The sequence below is a fragment of the Cryptomeria japonica genome, chromosome 10, assembly GCF_030272615.1.
Source record: "Cryptomeria japonica chromosome 10, Sugi_1.0, whole genome shotgun sequence".
NCBI lineage: Eukaryota > Viridiplantae > Streptophyta > Pinopsida > Cupressales > Cupressaceae > Cryptomeria > Cryptomeria japonica.
In genome coordinates, this window is record NC_081414.1 from 405,153,131 (window position 1) to 405,177,547 (window position 24,417).

Here is a 24,417-nt window from a genome sequence, read left to right on the forward strand (position 1 = left end):
AGATCTACTCATAATCTTCATTCAATCTTTTCATTTAAAATTACAAGCCCTACATCTAATATCTTAACACACTAGGATTTCATCAAAATCAAATGAGATCTTTTCAAGCATACTTAATTTTCTTAACAACAACTGAATATATTCCATTACTCTAAGTTACATTCTTTCATACTCCAATTTATTGCATTTTACAAGACGATTACATACATGCATCTACGATAAATCTCATCTAAACCACTTAGGCATTCGATCAAAATGGCATTCGAGAAAGGACTGCATAAAAGCATTTAAAGTTAATTCAATTCATCCGCTAATCCATTCTAACATAAGCTAATCATACATGATAAAGCTGAATAAAGGAAGCATAAGAGAACAACATCACATAACACCATAATGATCTCGGAGTTCACCCCTAAAGGGCTACATCTCCAGGTCTACTCAACTGCAAGACCCCTCTGATAAAGGATAAAGTTAAGAATACAAGAGGTTACACCATTACAATCCGGCCATCAAGGCGAAACATAAACAATATACAAACGACCGCATCGGTCAATATCACATAAACGATCCCTGAAAAGGAAAGGATCCAGCTGAACATAATCAAAGCTAATTCAAAGGTCCAGGAGAGCATCCATAAAACTGAGCCATCACCATCCAAGGTCTAACATGAAACCGATACTCACAAGGGCAGAGACAAAAGGACGACCCACAAAGGTACTCTTAACAGGACAAAATGACAACACACTAGCGAACGTAGGGACAAGTGTCATCACACAACCTGGTATGGTTACCATTGCAAGTCTTCATAGGTCCCGGCCCCATACACTGGGTTACTCTGGCAACCTAATCCGAGCTTCCGGCCCATCCAAGCCTCATGTGGACCCACACATCCTCTCGTGAAGACAAGGATGATGGTTTGCCATTTCAGGCCTTCTCACAGCATGTTGAGTCTGTGTTAGCACTCGTCCCATGTGTGAGGCACATTTATCTTACTTAGAGATTACATTCTAATCTACTGTTAGGTTATCACTTATTAGACTCACTTTCGACGGGTTATCCAGCAGCCACCTTGGGCGCGGCCCCCAATCGAAAGCCACTTTCCCATACGACACTAGACTATACTCAGACGAACTCAAAAACCAAGGAATAGACATGGTCAGACGAACGGAGTTCAAGAAGGGAGAAACAACCATCTGGTCAAACACGACTCAAAAGTGGTACACTTACTGACGGTACTCTAACTAGAGACCTGACAAACTAAGGTCAACCACGAATCATCATTCGACATCCACACAAAGGATATGATCAAAAGCAACACTACCACAAAACAACAGTCAACTCGGGACAGAGGACTGAAACAGGTACCCCAAGTCAAGCCATACGACAGGGTCCTACCAAACAAAGCAAAACTTGCCATTTCATAATCAAAAGTGAATACAGAAATTAAACTCGCAAGGCAATAATCAGAAAAGACAATATTTTCTCCAATTGATTTAAGCATAACAGTTGATCCAATTCTCTGATTGATCTAAGTTTTCAAAAAGCATTGACGAGAAATCACCGTTACCAGGTGAGTACATTACCACAATTAGCAATAGTACCATTGTCTATTTCTCAAACAAAGGAAAAATATAAATTGACCATTCATTCACTAAATGAGAATATCAGTAACTAACAATTTATCCCAAATGGTACTTAATTAAATTCCCAAAAGCACATCGTTTAAATTCAAATATCCAACGATAAAATATCTCACTTATTTCTCGATTACTCAAATGATATGTCCTAGAATAATATTTAACATCATCAATTAGTAATTACATCGTATCTCATCAATTTTCCAATAACATAATATTCTATTTTGTTTTTAACAATACTTCCTCAATTAGCCAACTACTCTAATCAGCTAGGAGGTAAGATATAAATTTATTAATCCAAGATAGTCCAAAATATGACCAATTAATATTCAATGGCGAAAATAATAATTCTAGAATTTAATTAGAAAATGTGCACCAATCCTAAAATGAAATTGAATATTAATTAACGGGTAAAATTCCTTTATACCATTAATCAATATGAAATTAATCATTAAATAGAATTATGCCACCGCATTCGTAATTAGAAACCTAATTAAAATTTTCCATTAAATAACATTTAAATATTATAAATATTTTTTTTTTGAATAAAAAAATACATTTTTAAAAACTAATAAAAAACAAATACCATTTAAACTAGGGGCGGCGACGGCCAGGCCCACCTCCCAATGCGGGGGTTGGGCGAGCCAAACCCCAGCCGCAGGCAAGTAACCTCGAGGCGGCGCCGCTGTGGTGCCCGCAGGTCCCGCGGCGCCCTGCGGCCACCACAGTGAGCCGCGGCCACTGTACACGGAACAAGGCACGGGGGAACGAGCGGGGGAGGGGAGGAGGAGCGGGTGGAGCTCTGCTCCCCGCCCTCCGAACCCTAAATGCAGGTTTATATTTTTTTAAAAAAAACAACGACGCACAGTCCGAAACTAAAACAAACGTCCACCACAAAATTTGATAATAAATTTTGATTTAATAAAAATTTCGATTTAAAAGGGACTGTTTCGGTATAAAGTTTCTTTGGTGATTTTCATCCTTCCCAAATACAAAGGGGTTTCAAACACCCAACAAGAAATGAGGGATAACACACCTCAATTAAATTTATTTATTTATTTATTTTTAACAAAACAAACCAGACATGGCAAGAAGAACCATTTTAACACAATGATACAACCATGAATTTTCTTGAAGAACACAAGCTAACAGCATAGATCTAAACCCATAAATCCAAATTTAAATCTGATAACAATATTTAAAAAGATTGGATTTTGACAACAATCAATTTCATTCACCCAACAGACCATTTTCATAACAACAAGGAAGAACAGTTAAGGTAAATCCTACCTCCATACGCATTCCTGGAATAGCTGAAGGAGAGCCCAATCCTGCCAGATCCAGAAGAACTTTCTTCCTCCCCCAAAACCCCCAATTTCCTTCAAAAATGTTTTGCCAACCAAAAATTTTCCAAAAATATTCATCCTCCCAATTTTCCCCCAAATTTTAGGTTATAAGGAAGAGTTGACCAAAATTCCATTTTTGGAATTAAAATTTTTATTTAAAAATAATTCTCAAAATTAATTCTTTTCTAACTATAACAACAAATTAAACTGCCTTTCAATTTCCAAATTGATTTCCTCATTTAATTCCATTTAACCTTTCTAATTTAATAAGCCAACAGAATACAATTAAATCTATTGCACTTAAATACAAAACTTTCTTTTTTGACAGCATATACAAAATGCATTTAATAATCAAAATCAGCTATTTAATTGAACTTACTCCCAAATTAAAACGAGCAATCCAATATCAATAAAAAAAATCGCCTAATGAAACCCCGATTAATCAAGTCCATTAATCTCTAATGCACAAATACATATTTAATCAAAATAATTACTAAGGACTAATTAATCAATTTAACCAAACGCACCAAGCATGCAAACCGAGAAGGTCAACCAAACAGATGACTCGCAAACCCAAACAAAAAGGGAACACCGACGACGACTGACGATGCTCACTTGAGCACGACTAAGGTCAACTAGGGTCTTACGACCACCTAATCCAACTCTAAGGATTAAAGAGGTACACTCAAACCTGCAATCCAGGTGAAGATGAACCTCGCACTCATGCGGCGTTGTACCTGAAATCTCCTGCAACCAAGAGTCATACATGCATGTATATATAAAATTTAATGAAAGCGTTAGCCCGATATTAATACCATGAAATAGGTACACTAAACAACTTGCATACAACTAGTGTGAAAACCACATCAACAGCTATGCGTTAAATCAAACATCTGACTATAACATTATATTAAGATTAAACCAAGATTAGAAATTGATTAGGGCAGGGGTACTACACTCTTAGTGGGGATTTTTGTTTTTCTTAATAGAAACCAAGTTTCATGAAACAAGGACCTATTACAACATCGCAATCAGTGCAAAATACAAATCTTTTGTTACCACCTTTAGTAGCGGTCACCCAACACAGAGTGACTAGACCTAGCGAAGCAAAAGTGTCGGCACCTATGGCTACTCAAGGTCCATCGAGAAACTTCATATCATGGAATAGTGGAAGCTCACTCATCCCTCCAACAACTTTTTGTATGTGATCCTATTTTGGCTAATGTATTCAAATTGCTTGCTAAGTTCATCGGGGAATATTTCAAAACTCCTACAAAACACTTGCACCATGTAGCAGATGCTTGCATTGTGCACCATGTCACTGAGGATGATATATTAATAAATTAAATATTAATATTAATATTATATTAAATATACATATTGATTTTATATTTAAGATATACAGATATGAAAAAAATTATATTATATATTATAATAACATATTATATTATATAATGTAATAATATATTATATTATTAGCTTATATGTGAATATAATAACATTATTTATATTATTAGATTATATATTTTTTATTTTTTTTATAAAAGTGGATATACCACTGAATTATATTAATATATAATATTTTTTTTAACAAGGTGTCTGGTTCAATGAGCACTGAAGGGAAAGAACCAGTAAGAAAACCCTTCAGTATTGCTCAAAATTCACAAAGCCTACCTGCTGGAACCTAAAATTATAGGCAAAAACTTGGTAATTGATAACTGGATTGCTCAGGTTGGACAATCAAAAAATTATTCTCAAAAAATTATTCTACAAGGAGTATATCTTACCCAAGAATATTTTTTGCAATGTGATTATATTTTGCATATAAATGATTTAAAAATAAAATATATTTTTACAAAAGGGCGGGGAGAGGGAGTTGAACACTCAACCTCTCAACCCGACCTTCCTAACCACCCATACCTACCCTCCCCTTTTAGCAATTGCTCTATTGTATTACTTGAAAATGTTTATAAGGGTAAATTACTATGGATAATAATTTGCAAATATTTCCACAAGATTTTAATTTATTAAAGTAATCTTGAAATGTGGAAATACATTTTGAAATATGTGATTTAAATAAATTATTTTTACCCTAAAACATTGGTAAAATATATATTAGGGTAAAATGTTATTTCATAGATCTTATTTTGAAAAATATGTTAAAAGGTGTGAAATGTAATAATGAAGAAAATTGAATTTTGATATTGTTATTTACCTTTATTACTCTCTTGTAAATTATTTTTGCCCTTAATCACTAAATTAAATACTTTAGGGTGAATTTTATTTATTAAGAGATTAATTAAAGGATAAATATTTATTACAATGTTGTTTTATGTGCAGAAAGCTAAAATTCTTGGGCAAACATTAAAAGGGAGTATTCTTCATCCAAGATTATATTTTGACATTTTTTTTGTGATATAATATTTCTAATTATTACTTGCAAAAGGCATTTTGATATTTATAGCATCTTGATATACTTATGCAAGTAGTATTTTCTTTTTGCCTTTTAAGAAATTATAATTGTAATATTTTTTATCAAAAGGGAAAATATATGTGGTATTGGATGACCATATAGGGTTTGATAAATTACTATGTCATTTTATATTCTCTTAATATTATTTTCACCCTAGGTAAATAATTTGAACATATTCATTAGGGTGAGTCATTTAATGCTTGATTGCTTTTTGCAAAGGTTATTTCATATGATATAATATTTCCCACCCAAATTAAAAATTACCAAAAGGTGAGAAAGTATTGTAACATTATCGGAAGGGAAGTATTTTCTTTTACTTACTATACAAAATCTTTTACCTTATGTTATTTAATAAAAACTATTATTGGAATAAATATTTACAAGTGTTTAATACTTTGATTTAAGTGAATTATTGTAAATAAGTATTTTACATAGGGTAAAATGATTATTGCCTAATCTAAAGTGGAATATATTTAATCTTTAATTAATAAGGGATTTGATTGGTTTATTTTATGTGCAGGAGATATTGAATATTTACGGGAAGTACTATCAAAACGGAGGATAAAGGATATATTATTAAAGCTTTATTTAGTGTGTATTTTAGGGATTCAAATGTAATTATCTCTGTAAACCAAAGGGTGTGTCCTTTGGAAAAACAATTGTTTGTAACTCCCTCCTGTATGCGAAAGGGTGTGTCCTTTCACATATGTCTTTTGGATCAGGTATTTATAGGGAGTCTTTTTCAATTAAAAAAAAAAAAAAACATTCACAATCTGTCAGGCTGCCAGTAAGGGCTATGGGATGTTTGTATTGGAGAAGTCTGTAGGAATGGAAGTATCATTTTGAGCAATCACTGTGTAATGGAGTATATGTAAGTGTAGCTATTGTATGCATTCATTCTCCAGAAATTAATATACAAGATTCGATGTTTCAATTCCAGAATTCGTGTATACTGTTGTGTTGATGAATTTCATTTTGTCCTCTTGATAAATCTAATAAAGGGTTTAATACAGTGTGCCACCACAAGTTGTTATAATTGAATATAAGATTTGCTTCTTCATGTTCTTATAGAACTTAATGGAACCTTTGTATTGATAGTGTTGTGTTACAAGTTGCCTGAAAACTGTCTCAAGAGTTTAATCAAATTATTTGTCCACAAAGTATCGTGCATATTCCTGGATAGAGGCACTGGTCTGTTATTTATTTCTGAGATTTTGATTTGTATGCATAAGGTCCTTATAGAGAAACATTCTTCCATATCCTATTTGAACTAATCCTTGCAGATTGCATTCAAGTCCTGAAAGCATTTCATTTTCAATATACAATATCTTTAACATACACTTTTATTCATATTTAGTTTTCAGTTTTCAAAGTATTCAGCTAAAGCACGTGATATAGCATAGTTGCAGAACACTAATTTGCCAGTTGTGTAAACTTGCTTAGAGGCTTAAATCCACATTTAAATAACTCTTTTGTGCTTGAGAGGGAAGGGTACACCCACCTAGGTCTTGTGGAGCCTGAAGTGCAGAGGGATTTGGTCTTCGACCATCCATGTTCGTTGGCCAAGGCTGATTGGATTTCCTAAGGAGTTGGCAAGTTTTTGGGTTTTTCAATCTGTTGTTTTGGGCACCAACACTACCTACCCATTACAAAAAACCCCTGGGCACATTCCACCCAAAACCCTTCCCATATTACATAATCTTTTCATTAGACACAAACGAAGTTTCCATGAGAGGCATACAAGCATAAACTGCTATTCGAATCATCACAAAGATCAGCATCTACCAAAAAAATGAAAGATCAACAAAAAAGTCGACCACCAACCACCCCTGCCTATAAATAACAAGTCTCCAAGCCACTGATTAGCATGAGACAAAGAACAAGAAGAGAAACCACTACAAGTGAGCCTGCCAAGACAAAAACCGTAAGCAAACACATAATAATCCATATAAGAAGAAGGAGGGGATGCTATAAACCTGATGGAACAAAAATGAGGCCAAGCCAAAGAATAGCCCATAGAAATAGCCAAGTTAGCAAAAGAGAGATGAGAAACCACCGCATATACCAAACCACCTGCAATTTCCAAGGCCCCAAAGACAACCACCATCTTCCAAGCCTTACCAAAATCATTCGAATGAAACAGATCATCTTAACATATGAGAAGAACCACCAGAATAAAGGAGAGAAAAGCATAGAAAAAGAAAAACTAGAGCCCGTATATAAGCCAAACCAAGTGAGAGATCATCATGAATGCAACCATGGCAAATCACGATACAACACAGAAAGTGTAGGAACCAACATACCGAAGCATAATTACCAAACCCACTTGCCAACAGAGTGAACAAAGCACAACCAAACATAATTACTCAATCAAGCAAGCAAACTGCAAGCCATGTTAAAGATAGCTACCAAAAAAAAATGATTAACCGATACAACATCACGAAGAAGCTACCGCAAGCCACCTTACCCAAGCTCATCACAACATGATTACCAAATCAAATAACCAACTGTGAATCAAGCTAAAGAAATGCCAACTCATAATAGTGAATGAGCAACAAATCAATGATTAACCAAAAAAACCTCGAGCATCAAATCCATGATTAACCAAATAAACTCAATCTGCCAGACATATAAAACCACACGGATGAAGTTAAAGCACCCACCACGTTCAAAATAGCAGAACTTACCAAAAATGTCATCATCAAAGAAAGTTACCATCTTCCTTAATGTAATGAAGATAAGGAAAGCTTCCCACCATGATAACCAGAACAAAAGTAGCCAACCTGCAGAACAAACTGCCTACTAATAATAATAACCAAGTGTGTGAGGGCATCAAAGCCTAAAAAAGATCAACTAAATCCAACCTAACAGACAAGATAGAAACTATACAGATGAAGCTCCATGACCCTCCTTACTCATTGAGGAAATACTTATCGAGTATGCCATCAGCAAAAATGTTGCCATAAGGCCAGACAACACCCTCTCTAATGTAATACATGAAAGAAAATCCACAACCACTAAGAAATGTGATGAAATCCACAGACTGCAAGCAATCAAAAAGGAAAACCACCCAACCAAAGAAAAGATCAACCCAAGAAAGATCAGAATACACCTGCCATACTAAATCAAACAAGAGATCCCTGGACCCAAACTTCAACCAAATGAAAACTTAAAAAAGGACACTAATGCAAGAAGAGGGAATATCCTAAGGGGAGACTTTCAAATACTCAACACTTTCAACTACAGCCTTATTATCAAGATAATCAGCAATACAATTTATTTCCCTATAGCAGTGAGATATAGTAAAGGCAGTAAAACACTTCAATTGAGAAAGAATTCGATCTAAAAGGTATTGTAAGTTCTAGGAAACACATTTCTTATTAGAGACCGATTGAAAGACCAACATTGAATCCCCTTCAATGTTAATATCCTTAATGCCCAGAGAGATGGCTAAATCTAGACCAAAAGATAAAGCATGAAATTCAGCAGAATTGTTGGAACCAACACCAATAAATTTACACACAACTTTGACAATCTTAGAATTGTGATAAAAAAGGACAACTCCAATCCCTGACTTTCTCGAATTACCCTTAGCAGCCCCATCAAAATTTAATTTAAATGAGAATTGCAGGGGAGGAGACCATTTAGCAAGCCTACGCTTGGAAAGAGAGGATAAGCTTGATGCTACAGCCCCATGAGATGGGATGACTCGAAGTGATTTCCATTTCCATGTCACCCAATTATCCCAATGAGAAAAGGAGCACAAATGATCCAAATTTTTATAAATGTAAGAAATCATCACCTCAGAAATGGAGGATTGAATCCTATCAAGCACATCCCACAATGAAGCTAATTTATGCTTGAAAATCCTAGAGTTCCTCTCAAGCCAGATGTTCCAAATGATAATAGAAGGAGCAACAACCCAAAGAGAAGAATACAATGATGACTAATACAACAAAGTCCAAGCCAAAAAATGAGACAATAAATTAGGACCAATGGCAGAGGACCATCCAAGCATACCAAACAATCGATACCAACAATCCAAAGCAAATGGGCAATGCAGAAAAACATGATCCATGGATTCCATAAAGAAACCACAAAACACACAAGGAAAGACTTCAGTAATCCCAAGCCTATCTAATCTCATCCCAGTGAGAACTCTATCTTGAACTGCGAGCCAAGCAAAAGAACTAGCTTTAGGAAGACAAGTTGAATGCCAAAAGAGTTGAGAAGGCCAAGGGGAGGAAGAAGAGGAATGAGACAAGGTCTTGTACCCCTCCTTTACAGAATAAGAACCTAAAGCACTCTTAGTCCAAACCAAAGCATCATCCCGATCTTGAAACACAAAAAATCTTTTTTCAAGCTCTTGTTCATAAGCAACTTTGAGGTCTTTACTAATGGGCAGAAAATAAATAGATTTCCATCGAGACACAGGATAAGAACCCGAAGTATCAATATCACAATAGTCAGAAACAAAAACACCCCAGAGACCAGAAATGATATCAGACAAAGGAGACCAATCCCGAATGGAAGATAAGGTAGCATGACCATTCCAAACTTCATCCCAAAACTGAGCCTTCTTCTTATTATGAAATACTCAAGAGAGGCGAGGAAGGATAACCAATCTGCAACTAATAATAAAATTCCAAAAAGCTGATCCTTTCCGAAGAGATGAGGCTGTGAAAAGTCATTCTCTAGGAGCCCCCCTCAAATACTTAGAAAACATAATGGAAGCCCATTTACTAGAAGGGTCCATATAGTTTCCAGACAAGTTTAGCCCCCAAGGCATTGTTCTGAGAAACTAAGTCTCTGATACCCGAACCCCCCAACTCCTTAGGAAGGCACACCCTACCCCAAACTAAAAGAGGAATCTTCTTTTTACCCCCAATGTTATCATTCCAAAGAAAGGATCTTCAAGACACCTTGAGATCATGAACAACCTTGGGAGGATTTTTCAAAACAGACATCAAATAAATAGGAATGGCATTGAGCACTGACATAATCAGAAGAATTTTACCAACTAAAGTAAGCCATTTATGATTCCAAGAAGAAATCCTGGAAGATATCGCATGAATTACTTTATCCCAAAACATTACCTTATCTGAACCAACAAAAAAAGGAATGCCTAAATACTTACAAGGGAAGGAACCCACTTCAAAACCCCAAAAATGAGTCGATCGTTTCTTAACCACAGGGGAAACATTTAGAAAATATATTAATACTATATAAAATAATTATATATATTATTGTATTATAAATTATAGATTATAATATACTCGACACATTGAAATATTTTCTAAAAAGCTTATAAGTATTTCAATATCTTTGAAAATCTCATAACTGTTTTAGTTTTTAAACATTTCTTGAAAGACTGGGCATATTTGACGAGAAGAGTTCATGGTAGACTAAGAATCAACAAGAATATTTCTTGATGGACTAGGAGCCTTCAATAAGAATAGTTCTTGATTGACCAATGATCCTCAATGAGAAGAGTTCTTGATAGAACAAGAAATTTGATTGGAAGCTTTCCTAATAGGCCACAAACCTCCAATTGAATAGTTTCTGATGGACCAAGAATGTTTGATAGGAACAACTCTTGATAAACTAGGAATATCTTATGGACAAAGTTCTTGATAGAGTAGGAACCTTCGATAAGAAAAAAAAATTATGGATCAAGAATCTCCAACAAGAACAATTCTTGATAGACCAGGAACCTTGGAAAAAATATTTCTTGATAGACCATGAAGCTTTGATGAGAAGAGTTCTTGATAGATCCAGAACCTTTGATGGGAAAATTTCCTAATAGGACACGAACCTCCAATTGAACAATTCTTGATGGACCAAGAATATCCAACATGAATATTTTTTTATGGATTAATAACCTTCGATGGGAATAATTCCTAATGGACAAGGAACCTCTGATCAAAACAATTGAAAGACTAGGAACCGCTGAAAGGAAGAGTTCTTGATAGACCAAGAGTTGACATGAATAATTCATGATGGAGTAGGAACCTCTAATATAAGCAATTATTGAAAGACTAAGAGCCTCTACAAGAAGAGTTCTTGGTAGACCAAATAGACCAAGAAACTTTGATCAAAAAAAAATTTGATAGACCAAGAACCTTTGATTGAAACGATTCTTGATGGACTAGGAACCTCTAATCAAAATAGTTCTTGAAAGAACAAGAACCTCCAATATGAAGAGTTCTTGATATACTAGGAATCGAAAGGAACAGAGTCTGATAGACCAATAATATTTGATGAGAACAATTCTTAATATACCATGAACCTAGAACCTTTGATCAAAAAAAATTTTGATAGACCAAGATACTTTGATTGAAACAGTTCTTGATGGACTAGGAACCTCCAATCAAAATAGTTCTTGAAACAACAAGAACCTCCAATATGAAGAGTTCTTAATATACTAGGAATGGAAAGGAACAATTCTTGATAGACCAATAATATTTGATGAGAACAACTCTTAATAGACCATGAACCTCCAACAAGTAGAGTTCTTGATAGACCAAGAACCTTCACTTGGAATAGTTCTTGATGGACCGGTAATCTTTGATGGGAAAAGTTCTTGATGCAATAAGAACCTTTGACCAAAATAGTTCTTGATAGACTAGGAGCCATTGATGGAAATAGTTCTTGATAGATCAAGAATCAACATGAATAGTTCTTGATGGAACATGAACCTTTTATATGAACAATTCTTGACCATAAACCTCCAATTGGAAGAGTTCTTGATAGGCCAGGAACCTCCAATTCGAAGACTTCTCGATAGACCAAGAACCTTTGACTAGAATAGTTTTTGATGGACCAAGAACCTTTGACAATAACAATTCTTAATGGATAGGAATCTCTAATTGGAATATTTCCTAAAAAGAACAAAAAAATTTGAAGAGGAGAGATCCTAATAGATCAAGAACCTCTAATGTGAAGAGCTTACAAGAATAGCCCCTGACGGACTAAGAAAAATTCTCGATGGACCAAAAATCATTCCAAATGGACTAGAAACCTTCAATATGAATAATTCATGATGGACCAAGCACCTTCAACATGAGCACTTTTTGATAGACTAGGAACCTTTAACGAGAAGAGTTCTTGTTAAACTATGAACCTCCAATGAGAAGAGTTCCTGATAGACCAAGAACCTCTAACAAGAATATTTCTTGATGGACCAAGAAACTTTAATAGGAATAATTCCTGATTTGATTTTTTATGGTTGCATGAGATGTACATGTGTACACAAATACAAGAATAAACATGTATATTAAACTCACAAACATGTTTCAAGAAGTGTCTGATAAATCTATACAACAAAACAAATAAAATTTAATGCATAACTTTCACTTTGATCCATATTCTCTCTTGAAACCTTACCACATTGCATATAATGACATTGTGAAACATCTTACTAGACCGTTTTTGGTGGCTTTGAAATGAGACCAACAAGTGATTGTATCTGACTCATCTTCCAAATGGATTAAAAATAAAAAATGACAACTTTGTCAAATTTCATTTTTGGAAAATTCTACCTACATCCCTTGTATATTTAGAATTATGCTCATGTATGTGTAATGCCATGAACTAATTGCTTTAGCAAATTTCTAAACTATATGCCATGTCCTCCAACAAATACATGCTAGTCTTTAATTTTTGCAATCTAAAACTCCATTGACTTGCTTTTTAAATGATGATTTTATAATATCAAATGATTCCATACTAAGTATTTAAAATATATATATATTACTTGTGGCACTTAGAAATATACAAGTCAAGGTTGTGAAAAATATTCAAATCAATCATCATGTGAAATGAGAATCTCCATATGTAGAAATAAGAATCTCCATATGTAGATATTCATCTGATACATAGCCCAAAGAAATAATGCAATTTCTATCTTCTATGGAAACCTTCAAAACATATTACAGATCCTCATCTTAAAACAAACCAAAACAAAAACATTATCAATTAACATAACACAATTGAATCTTTTTTTTTTAAATAATAACTTTTAATTTATTTTTCATTTTCAAATAAAATTACTCACTAAAAAATTATATTACCTAAAACAAGTACTAATAATTTGTTTTCAAATAAAATTGCTTGATAAATAATATTGCCTAAAGACAAAGTATTAATAAATGATTACAATAATATTTGTACATCAAAGGTGTTTCTTATATGAAATGGACAATCTGTTTTTCTGAATCAATGGCTAAAAATCATGGAGAAGGATGCAAGATGATCGAACAAATCATAACCCTTTAACCTTGTATGACCAACATTAATTCTGATTACTAGAGAAATATGATAGATCGGTATGAGATTGTAATTATTGATGTGACTACGCATAGTATATGCCTTGAAAACTACAGAGAACAAATCACATTATTGTTGTTTAAAATTTTGTGATATCATCATCGAAATAACACCGTATTGTATGGATGTTTTTAGTTCCTGCCGACATGCAGGATACTAACGCATCCGTTGGATGTGTTTTATTAGTTTATGCTTACCAATCAGCATTAAATATTTTTGCAATCTTCTCACATTTTCCAGTGTTTAGTAATTTCAATAGAATTATAATTAAAATTGATGCTCTGCAAAAAGGGCAAGGTGTTAGATCAAAACCTATGGTAGTATAACACACAAACAACAAGAAACAAGTGTTAAGGTTAGTGTTATTCAACCAAAGATCAACCTAAGCAGGCATATCAAAAGAGACACCAAGAACAAGGTAAAACATTTAACTATGAATGTAAATGCAAGAAGACATCTCCAAATGCCTTCTACCATACTCTTGGCTCCTTCTCCTTTGTTCCTCTCCTCTCCAAGTTCCAAACTAGTGTAGCTCTCAGCAGCTTTTTGCACTATGGATGCTTATGGAGGTTTAAGATTGAAGTATTTGCTCTAAATGTGAATAAAAAGCTAATACTATGCTATTGATACTAAAATGATTTATTTTAACCAAAATGACAATATATGAGTTGATTATGCTAAAATGCTCTCTAAAATTCACTATAGCTTAAATGCATACAAGTTTTCAGGATCTAGATTATGAAGAAATGAGCTCTATTTATAGGTAAAATGGAGCAATGGATGGTTGAGATTGAGTAATCTCAACAAGGGTCAGGATTGAATGATTTGAGATCTATGTGAGGGCTTTCAACCCAATCCCAAGATGACAAGTGTCAATATGAGATAGGTTGAGAGGAGAGGGAATAAGCATTAAATGCTTGACATGACTTGAGAGTCAACTTGGGAGTTAAGGTCAAGGTTGGGTTGAGTGACTAAATTCTTTATTCAAAGAATAAAGCTTTTATCCAATGGGTAAACTCTTGTGCAAAGGCAAAAGGGATAAACATGGTCAAAGCAATAAATGCTTGAGGAGACACATGAGTGCAAGTTGAAATAACCATAAATGGTTATGTAAGAGCTATTAATGGTCATGTAAGAGCCATTAGTGGTTTTGGAAAACTTTGGAGGTTAAATTATTGAACACACAAAGCATTAAATATTTTTCAAAGACTTTGAAGTCTTTGAGAGAAGTGACTCCAAGTTGCTTAGGAATGTAACAATAATTAGGGAATGGATTAGGCTAATTAGGAAGGGATTAGAAGAATCTAGAAGGGGGTTTAGGTTAGCAAGTGGGTTTGGTGGGTGAGGGAAAATAAGATTTTATTAAAATAAAAATTCATTTATTTCAATAAATGTGTGCAAGTTGCATTTGTAGGAAAATGCAAGTGGGGGAGGATAATGATTTAAATAAATGTTTAATTTAATTTATTTAAAAGAGGAAAGAGGATTTAATTAAATAAATAGAATTTATTCATTTAATTGATTTGAATTTGGTATAATGAATTAATTAAAATAAATTGAATAATTTATTTAATTAATAGGAGAATGTTTGGAGATGAATTAATTAAATATTAATTTAATTAACTGATGGCTAGTGGATTTTTAATCAAATAAATAGCAAATATTCATTTAATTAAACTGGACAGATTTGTGTGACTACATTTGCCCCTCTTTGAGACGGTGTGGTTTATCGCGTCGTTTCAAAGAAACAAAAATTAGTGTGAAGAAATGCCCCATAAAATGTATATTTAATGGGTGATATGCCCCCTCGAGAGATGAACTGAGAAATTTCGAAAAAATTGGGCGATCTCTCGAAAAAGAATGAAAATTGGCAGGGTGGTAGAAGAGAAGAAGTTAGCAACACGAGTAAAAAAATAGAAGAAATCAGAGGTAAAATGGAGAAATCGGAGGCTCGGGAAGTTTACGGGGACCACGGTGGTGAGCGGGGGAAAGTTACGATGACTACGAAGGGTTTAAATGGGGAGAAAGCGGTGAAAACAGGATCATTTGTTACCGCGACCAGTGTGAAACCAGAGCTCTGATAGTGATTTTTGAGAGGAGCAAGCAGCAGTCAGGATGCCAGTACCAATTGCAGAGCATCGTTTCGAGCGAGTTCGTCAATTTCAGCGGCTAGACGACTACGGACCAGCAGTACGCAAATTTAAAATTTTGGATTTCGTGTATTTTTTATACGTTTTTTGCTGAGTCCAAGTTGAGTCGGGACAAGAGTGCTGAAACTATGTTTTGGCGCTATTCTCCAATTAACTAGTGCTTTTGTGCCGCAATGGCACTATTGTGGTGTTGTTTGAACGCTTTTGAAAATTTTAGCGCTATTGTAGGCTTGTTTAGGCGCTTTTATTTGATGAGTGCTATTGAGGGGTCAATTGAGCGCTTTTGTTTTTAAGCAGCGCAATTGTATAGTTGTTGTAGCGCGTTTGCAGTTTTAGCACGTTTGCATAGCTGATTAAGCGCTTTTGTTAGGGGTTTAGCGCTATTGTAGAGAAGTAGCGCTTTTGTTTGCAAAATAGCGCGTTTGTTTGCAAGATAATGGATGCCCCAGTTTGTGTGAAAAAAATCTCCCGATGCCAAGGATGGATGGATAGGGATGTGAAGTGGGAGTTGTTTTGAACCATAGCAGCCTGATGAGACTTAGGCCATTTAGGATAAATGTCTGTTGAAGTCTAGGTGTGCCATGATTGCTTACCTATTGAGACCCGAAGATACTTGATCAAAGTATCTGTTGATAGTCTTAGGTTTAAACTTAAGAAAGTTTGAAAATAAAACAACTGATGATGATTGATTGATGCCCATATGCAGGAGGATATATGCGTGTTACAGTTACGCGAGAGACATCCAACGACACAGGGGTTGCGGGATCGGCTAGCAGAGGCCGAGATCGATTGCATTGCAGCAACTAGGTTATACGATGTGATGCATATGCCCGTGATTCAGATGAATCACGGATTGATTACAGCTTTAGCAGAGCGCTGGCACAGTGAGACGTGCACATTTCACCTTGCACAGGGGGAGATGACAGTGACTTTGGAGGATGTGTGGCGTATCCTTCATATTCCCATTCGAAGTGAGCTAGTCACCTATGACAAAGCATGGGGGACTGTAGCAGTTCAACGAGTCTTTGATGAGGACGTGTACATTGATGATGGCTCGATCACCTGTGAGGATATCGCTGCTTTATACGAGCCTCGACCAGCAATTTTGGCAGGTATTATGGGAGGACTACTATGTCTTGATAGGCATTCACATGGTCTGGTCGTTAGATGGGGACATGTTATAGAGCATATGATGATGGAGGGGACTCAATTTGCCTGGGGACAGTGCATGCTAGCGCATTTATATCAGGAGCTGCATGAGGTGGTATACCGCGGGAGGGGTTCATTAGCAGTGGAAGTGACGCTGCTACACATTTGGGCATGGGAGCACTTACTAGTGACCCGACCAGTGAGTTTGAGATTTTGGACAGTCGACCAGCCCTACATGTTTATGTACAGTGGTATGATGAGTCAGCCCCACCTGGGGAAGTTAGAGTGGTGGCGACGGACATTGGATGATCTGGATGTCGTGATCTGGAGACCGTATCTGGAGTGTGAGCCGTAGGAGGATGATGCGGAGGCGCGACTGTATGTTTTCATGACTCGATTCCTCATTGGGAGGACATCTTATCACGTAGAGAGATAGGCGTCGGGCAGGGTGCTGAGGCAGTTTGGACGATAGCAGGGATTGCCGAGAGGATCAAGAGAGTATGCGAGAGTGGTCCGAGAGAGGTATGCATGGGGGCCAGTACTTCCATATGATCAGGCATTGGTGGAGTTCCAGATGCTTCAGGCGAGGCCATGGGATATACAGCTGAGGGTGGTGGATGTTGGGGTGTCAGATGAGTATACTCAGTATATGGCAACGCATCCGATTCTATGGATATTTGATCCAGCAGAGCCGGTTCCTGCTTTTGAGGATGAGAGGGGATGGAGACGGAGGAGGGGGTGGAGGTGGTGATGATCTTCGGGAGCATATGCTAGCTCTTTTGCATACTCGACTGACAGCAGCTGAGACACGAGTGGAGGATCTGGAGGCAGAGGTTGCAGCGAGAGATGTGTAGCTATTTGCACGAGAGTCGAAGCTGACTATGGTGCTGCGGGAGAGAGATCAGGTTGTTGACATGGTGGTCTAGTTGCAGGAGAGAGTGAGGGTTTTGGAGGGAGCACAGGGACAGGGGCCATCTATAGAGGCACTGGCGAGGGAGGTACGGAGAGCAGATGGAGAGGTTGATTATTGGCGGGGCCTATATGAGTAGGTGGTACCATCCAGTCAGCGAGCACTGAGTTATTCACAGATGCGACAGGCTAGATCAGAGAAATCCCAAAGGATGTAGAGCAGTGGGCGTGTGATGAGTCCTTTACGGAGAGACAGGTCAGGGGGGGCAGGAGTTAGTGGGGGTTTGATGGGGCCTCCACGGAGAGATAGATCTGATGGTACAGGGAGGAGTGGGGGAGCAGGTGGTGATGGTGGTGCAGCATCTGGTCAGAGTGGCATCTGAGAGAGCATTTTTGCATATATGTATTTTATTTTTGGACTGTATCTTGGATGGCTCTTGGTAGCCAATTTTGTAGACTTCATTGTACTCTGATACATGAGATGATATATATGAGGAGATCCCATTTTTTGTTTATATGCATATTGTGATGTATGGATGCTATGCAAGATGGTGTTTTATGAGTTTATTGCTTAGATCGATACGTGTATATGTATACATTTATGCGATGATTCCTATATGCGTGTTTTTATGATGATTTATGATGTTGGATACTGACATATGAATGCAGGTTTATACATGTGTGCATGTTTTGTTTGATGTAATGCTTTATGTATGTAATGTCATGATGATGATGTATGCTTCATGATGATTTATGAACAGGATTTTGGTGTTTCCTATTTGATATATTCGAAATGATGCATGCAATATAATGAATGGTTAGATAATGATATGCAATGATGTTAATGCAAAGAATGAATGGTTTATGTATGGATATGCATCTAGATGTTTTTAGATGAATGTAATATGGATAAACAAATGTAAAGTACAAATGTTTATATGATGATGTCTAAATGAATGCATATGTATAATGGATATATAAAATGGTATGAACCAATGTTTGGAGACAAATGGTTTTATGATTTTAAATGCCTAAATATGATTAAGTAAAAATGATAATGTGATGATAATGCAACTTATGGTTTAATAACTGCACCTTAATGCAATTAAAAAAGGACAATGAATGCAATGTAAATGAATCCTAAAATGAGCATAATAAGACACTTAATAATGGATGAATGAATGCACCTTTTAACTAATGAATAGATAAATGAATGGGTGCAACGATAAATGAGAAAGGATGATAAAGGATGATAAAATGATACTTGATAACTGACACTGGATGAATGCATAGTAAATGGTTTAATACAATCAAGGACAATTTGATCATATGAATGAATCTAATCATCATGATTATGCAATGTTGTAAATGATATAAGAAGACTAATGTCAATAAATTAAATGAACTATATGCAATTTAATTAAAAATGACATGAATGTACTTGATGCAAAATGCAACTAAATGTAATGATGATATGACCATGATGAATGCAAGGTTTTTGAGACTTTGCATGATGCATTGATGATGTATCAGAGTACTCGGTCACAATTGTATCCAAGACCAGCTCAATTCTTACATAACTGTTCATATTAACCTTGTTTATATTTGCATACAAATCATATGTATGCATGAGTAAATGGATGGGTGATATGCAATGGAATGCAATATATAAACAGATGAGATGAAATGACGATCCATAGTGCTCTATTTTCATCATTGAGCTTTAAAATGTTGTAAGAAAATACAAGCATCTTGACATAATGATTCAAGATGACCAGAGTAGTTCTTACATGGATTTTGATGTAGCAAGTTAATACAAATGACTTGATATAATGGGTCAGTTGACCAGAGTATTGCTTGTGGAATAGACAAGGATCATCTCCATTTATGCATAACTTGGATCGTCTTCCTTGATCTTGAGCTGATCATATCCTGAGACAAGTTCATACCTTAATAAGAGACAAAAACCTTTATCTAATTTGGATGAGGAGGAACCAAAGAAGGAGCATTGATCTTGCAAACAAAATAGTATATACATAAAGAATAAAGAATATGGATCCTTGGTAATGGTTCATGCTCATATGGTCGAGGTATACGTTGTAGTCAGCAAGCCGTAGTGATCTAAGACTGCATTTTGCATAAGATCATGTAGCTTAGTGAACTTCCCACATAGACACCATTAGTACATGCCCCATAACTTCATCGGAATAATGCGCAGATGATACACAAACAATGTTGTAGGAACCTGATACAGATAAATGAATGATTGTACTCATAAATCAACCAAGTATTTGATAGCTTAACACAATTTTCTTGTCAAAGAAAACATCATTTTTGTCTTTGTTTTGGTAAGGAAGGATTCATCCTTGTTGAAGATAGTTTTTGAGTGTTGATGTTGATTGTTTGGTCGATTGGAGAAGTGATCATCGTGCGAGAATTGTTCAATGTTTGTTTGGTATCTGCTTGGATGAGCATGCTCAATGTGTTGCCATGTTTTTGTTTTGATTTTTTTATGTTTTCTGATGTTTTTGGATTTTGGATTGTTTTGAATGTTTTTGGATTTTGTGAGATAGTTTTCCAATGTTTTTGATATTTTGGTGAGATAGTTTTCCAATGTTTTTGATATTTTGTGAGATAGTTTTGAATGAAGAATTTTAATGAATCATAAAACAATGTAGAATCCACTTCCATCAAAATATGTTAGGGGCACTGCCCCCAGTTTTGACATGGCTATGAAAAAGCGGGATGCAAGACGCATGAAGCACTATCTTGATTGCAAATTAATAACAAGCCATGGTTTGGACTGATGGATATGGATGCAGTGAATGCGATCACAACAAGTCTGAAAGACAATGGAGCCATAGCCTTTACGAGTGGCACCTGTTTGCCAGGTTTTCACCATTGCACTTACCCAAGGTGCCACCGGAGTGGTTGTTCACCGTTTGGATGCATTATTTTTCTTTACTCTTTTTGGTGTTTTTGTATTTTCTTCAGGTCATTTATCTGGATGTTTTTGGTATTTTTGCCAGTATATATGGGAGTCTGATGCTCTGTGCAGCTTATGTATAAAATCGTTTGAGGTGCATGTTGTTGATCAAATCTGCTAGCGGTTCTCCTTTTGAAGTAGCCAACTGATATGCCCCGGACCCAAATACAGCAATGACAACATATGGACCCAGCCAATTTGATTCAAACTTTCCTTGATGTTCTTGGTTGGGCTGGTTACGAGGATTTTCTCGAAGAACAATATCACCTACCTCGAATGTATGAGGTCTAACTCGATGATTATAGCTTCTGCTCATGTGCTGCTGATAGGCTTTGAGGTGATTGTATGCATCTTGTCGCTTCTCATCAAGTAGCTCTAAGTCCCGAAGACGGGATACTCTGTATGCTTCATCATCGATGAGATTGTGCAAGGAAACCCATAGTGATGGTATCTCAACTTCAATAGGTAAAATAGCTTCTGCACCATAGACCAATGAGTATGGAGTTGTGCCTGTAGGGGTTCGAATGCTAGTTCGATATGCCCATAGTGTTGGATTCAATTGAACGTGCCAATCATGACCGACATCATTGACTATCTTCTTTAGGATCCTCAATATGTTTTTATTCGATGCTTCGGCCTGACCATTGCCTTATGGGTAATAGGGAGTGGAAAAGCGATGTTGGATGTGAAATTTATCACAAAGTTCATAGACATCTTGATTCTTGAAAGGAAGCCCGTTATCTGTGATGATGGACATGGGTAGACCATACTGGCAAATGATGTAATTAAGGATGAATGAGGCGATCTGCTTGCCGGTAACTTGGGTAAGTGGAACAGCTTCGATCCACTTTGTGAAGTATTTGGTGGTGATAATAATGAATTTGTGACCATTGGATGAAGATGGATGGATTTTACCCACAAGGTCAAGACCCCATTGACAAAAAGGCCATGGTGTCGTGATTGGTTGCAATTCTTGTGCCGGTGCATGTATTAGGTCTCCATGAACTTGGCATTTCTTGCACTTTCTGACAAAGTAGTAGGAGTCTTTTTCCATGGACGGCCAATAGTATCCAATGCGCAGGAGTTTCTTGGCTAGTGACGGACCACTTGCATGAGTTCCACAAATTCCTTCATGTACCTCTTCCAAGGCCTTTGTTATCTCATCTTGTTCCAGACATCAAAGGAGAGTACCATCAAGACTGCGTCGGTATAGGGTTTCAGCAATAATGGTATATCAAGCAGTTTGGGGAATGAAGGTTTTACGTTGGTTATTCAATTTGTCAGGAGGAAGGGTGTGATTGTGGAGATAGGTGTAGAACTCACCGTACCATGGGGATTCAGAACCAACAAGGCAACATATCATCTCGGATTCGGGGATATCATAAGCGAGGATCCAAAGTTGTTCTACCAAGAACTCGTAGCGTGTTGAATTCTACGAAAGATCTAGGAGAGATGCAATAGTAGCCATAGCGTCAGCAGCTTGATTATGATCTCTTGGTAGTTTCTGAAAGGTGATAGTACTAAATGATGCCTTTAATTTGTCCACCATTTGCTTGTATGGCATGAGTTTATCATCCTTAGTCTGATATTCATCTGTTGCTTGTCAAATGACTAGTTGGGAGTCGCCATAGACTTGTAGTTCTTGTAACTTCCATTGTATGGCTAGCCTGAGTCCTGTGATCAAGGCCTCATACTCTGTTATGTTATTGGTACATGGAAATGTGAGCCTGTAAGACTTTGGGATGCTGTCACCTTGAGGTGTGATAAATAGAATGCCTGCCCCTGAGCCATGCCTAGTGTATGAACCATCAAAGTATAGTTTCCATGGTTGTGTTGTTGTGATAATGAAGATCTCTTCATCTGGAAAATTGGAAATGAGAGGATGATCACCTATGAGTGGTGCATTGGCCAACTGATCTGCAATAACTTGTCCTTTGATAGCCTTACGGTCCACATACTCAATGTCAAATTCACTTAGAATCATCACCCATTTGGCCAAGCGGCTTGTCAATGCTGCTTTGCTGAGTAAATACTTGAGTGGATCAATCTTTGCAATGAGTTGTACTTTGTGTGTTAATAGATAGTGCCTCAGTTTAGTGGCTACTAAGATTACTGCTAGGCAAGCTCTCTTAATAGGGGTGTAATTGAGTTCATAGCCAACTAGTATGTGAGAGATGTAGTAAACAACACACTCTTTCCCTTCTGCATTATGTTGTGCCAGTAATAAACCCAATGTGGTACTTGTTGTGGATATATAAAGTAATAGAGATCTACTCGGATCTGATGGGATCAGCAATGGTGTATTCGTGAGATAGTCTTTAAGCATCTGGAATGCTTGTTGGCATCTGGCATCCCACTGAAAGCATGTGTTCTTGTGTAATAGGTGTGTAAAGGGATGACATTTATCTGCCAGTTGTGCAATGAATCTGTGGATGGATTGTAGCCGTCCTTGTAATGTCCTTAGCTGACTGATAATCTTTGGAGGTGGCATGTCCATGATTGCTTTTACCTTTGCTAGGTCGACCTCAATACCTTTGCTTGAGACAATGTATCCTAGAAGCTTCCCGGAGGTTACTCCAAAGACACATTTCTTTGGGTTGAGTCGAACATGGTATTGTTCCAGTCTATCAAAGATTTTATCTAATATGTTGAGATGACCTTCTCTTGTGAGTGATTTAGCTAGTAAGTCATCAACATAATCTTCCATCATAGTATGCATCATGTCATGGAAAATTGTGGTCATTGCTCGTTGATAGGTCACTCTTGCATTCTTTAGACCGAAAGGCATTACATTCCAGCAATATGTGCCCCATGGACATGTGAAGGTTGTCTTATGTTGATCCTCTGGTGTGATTTTTATCTGATTGTATCCTGAAAATCCATCCATGAGTGAAAGCATGGCATGTCCTGCTGTCAGATCTACTATGATGTCGATATTTGGTAGGGGGAAGTCATCCTTAGGACATGCCTTATTCAGATCTCTGAAGTCAGTACAAATGTGGATGCCCCCTTTTGGTTTGCCAACAGGAACAATGTTGGAGATCCAGTCTGCATAATCAATTGGTCTAATGAAACCAACATCTAGGAGTTTCTTAAGTTCTGTTTTGACTAGTACTGCAATCTAAGGATGCATCTTGCGAAGCTTCTACTTGACAGGTTTGGCTCCTTCTGCTACGGTGAGGTGATGCATGACTAAATCTGGATCAAGACCAAGCATGTCTGCATATGACCATGCGAAGTTAATCTGGTGCTTCTGGAAGAATCTGACAAACTTGGGTTGTTCCTCTGGAGTTAGAAGAGATGTCAGATGTATGAGGTAAGGAGTTTTAGGAGTCCCCGCATTGTATTCTTTGGTTTCTTCAATGAGAATCATTGATCATTCCCGCTGTGTGCTACAGGGAAGGATGTCAAACCTTTCATCCTCACATGCCTCGGAGAG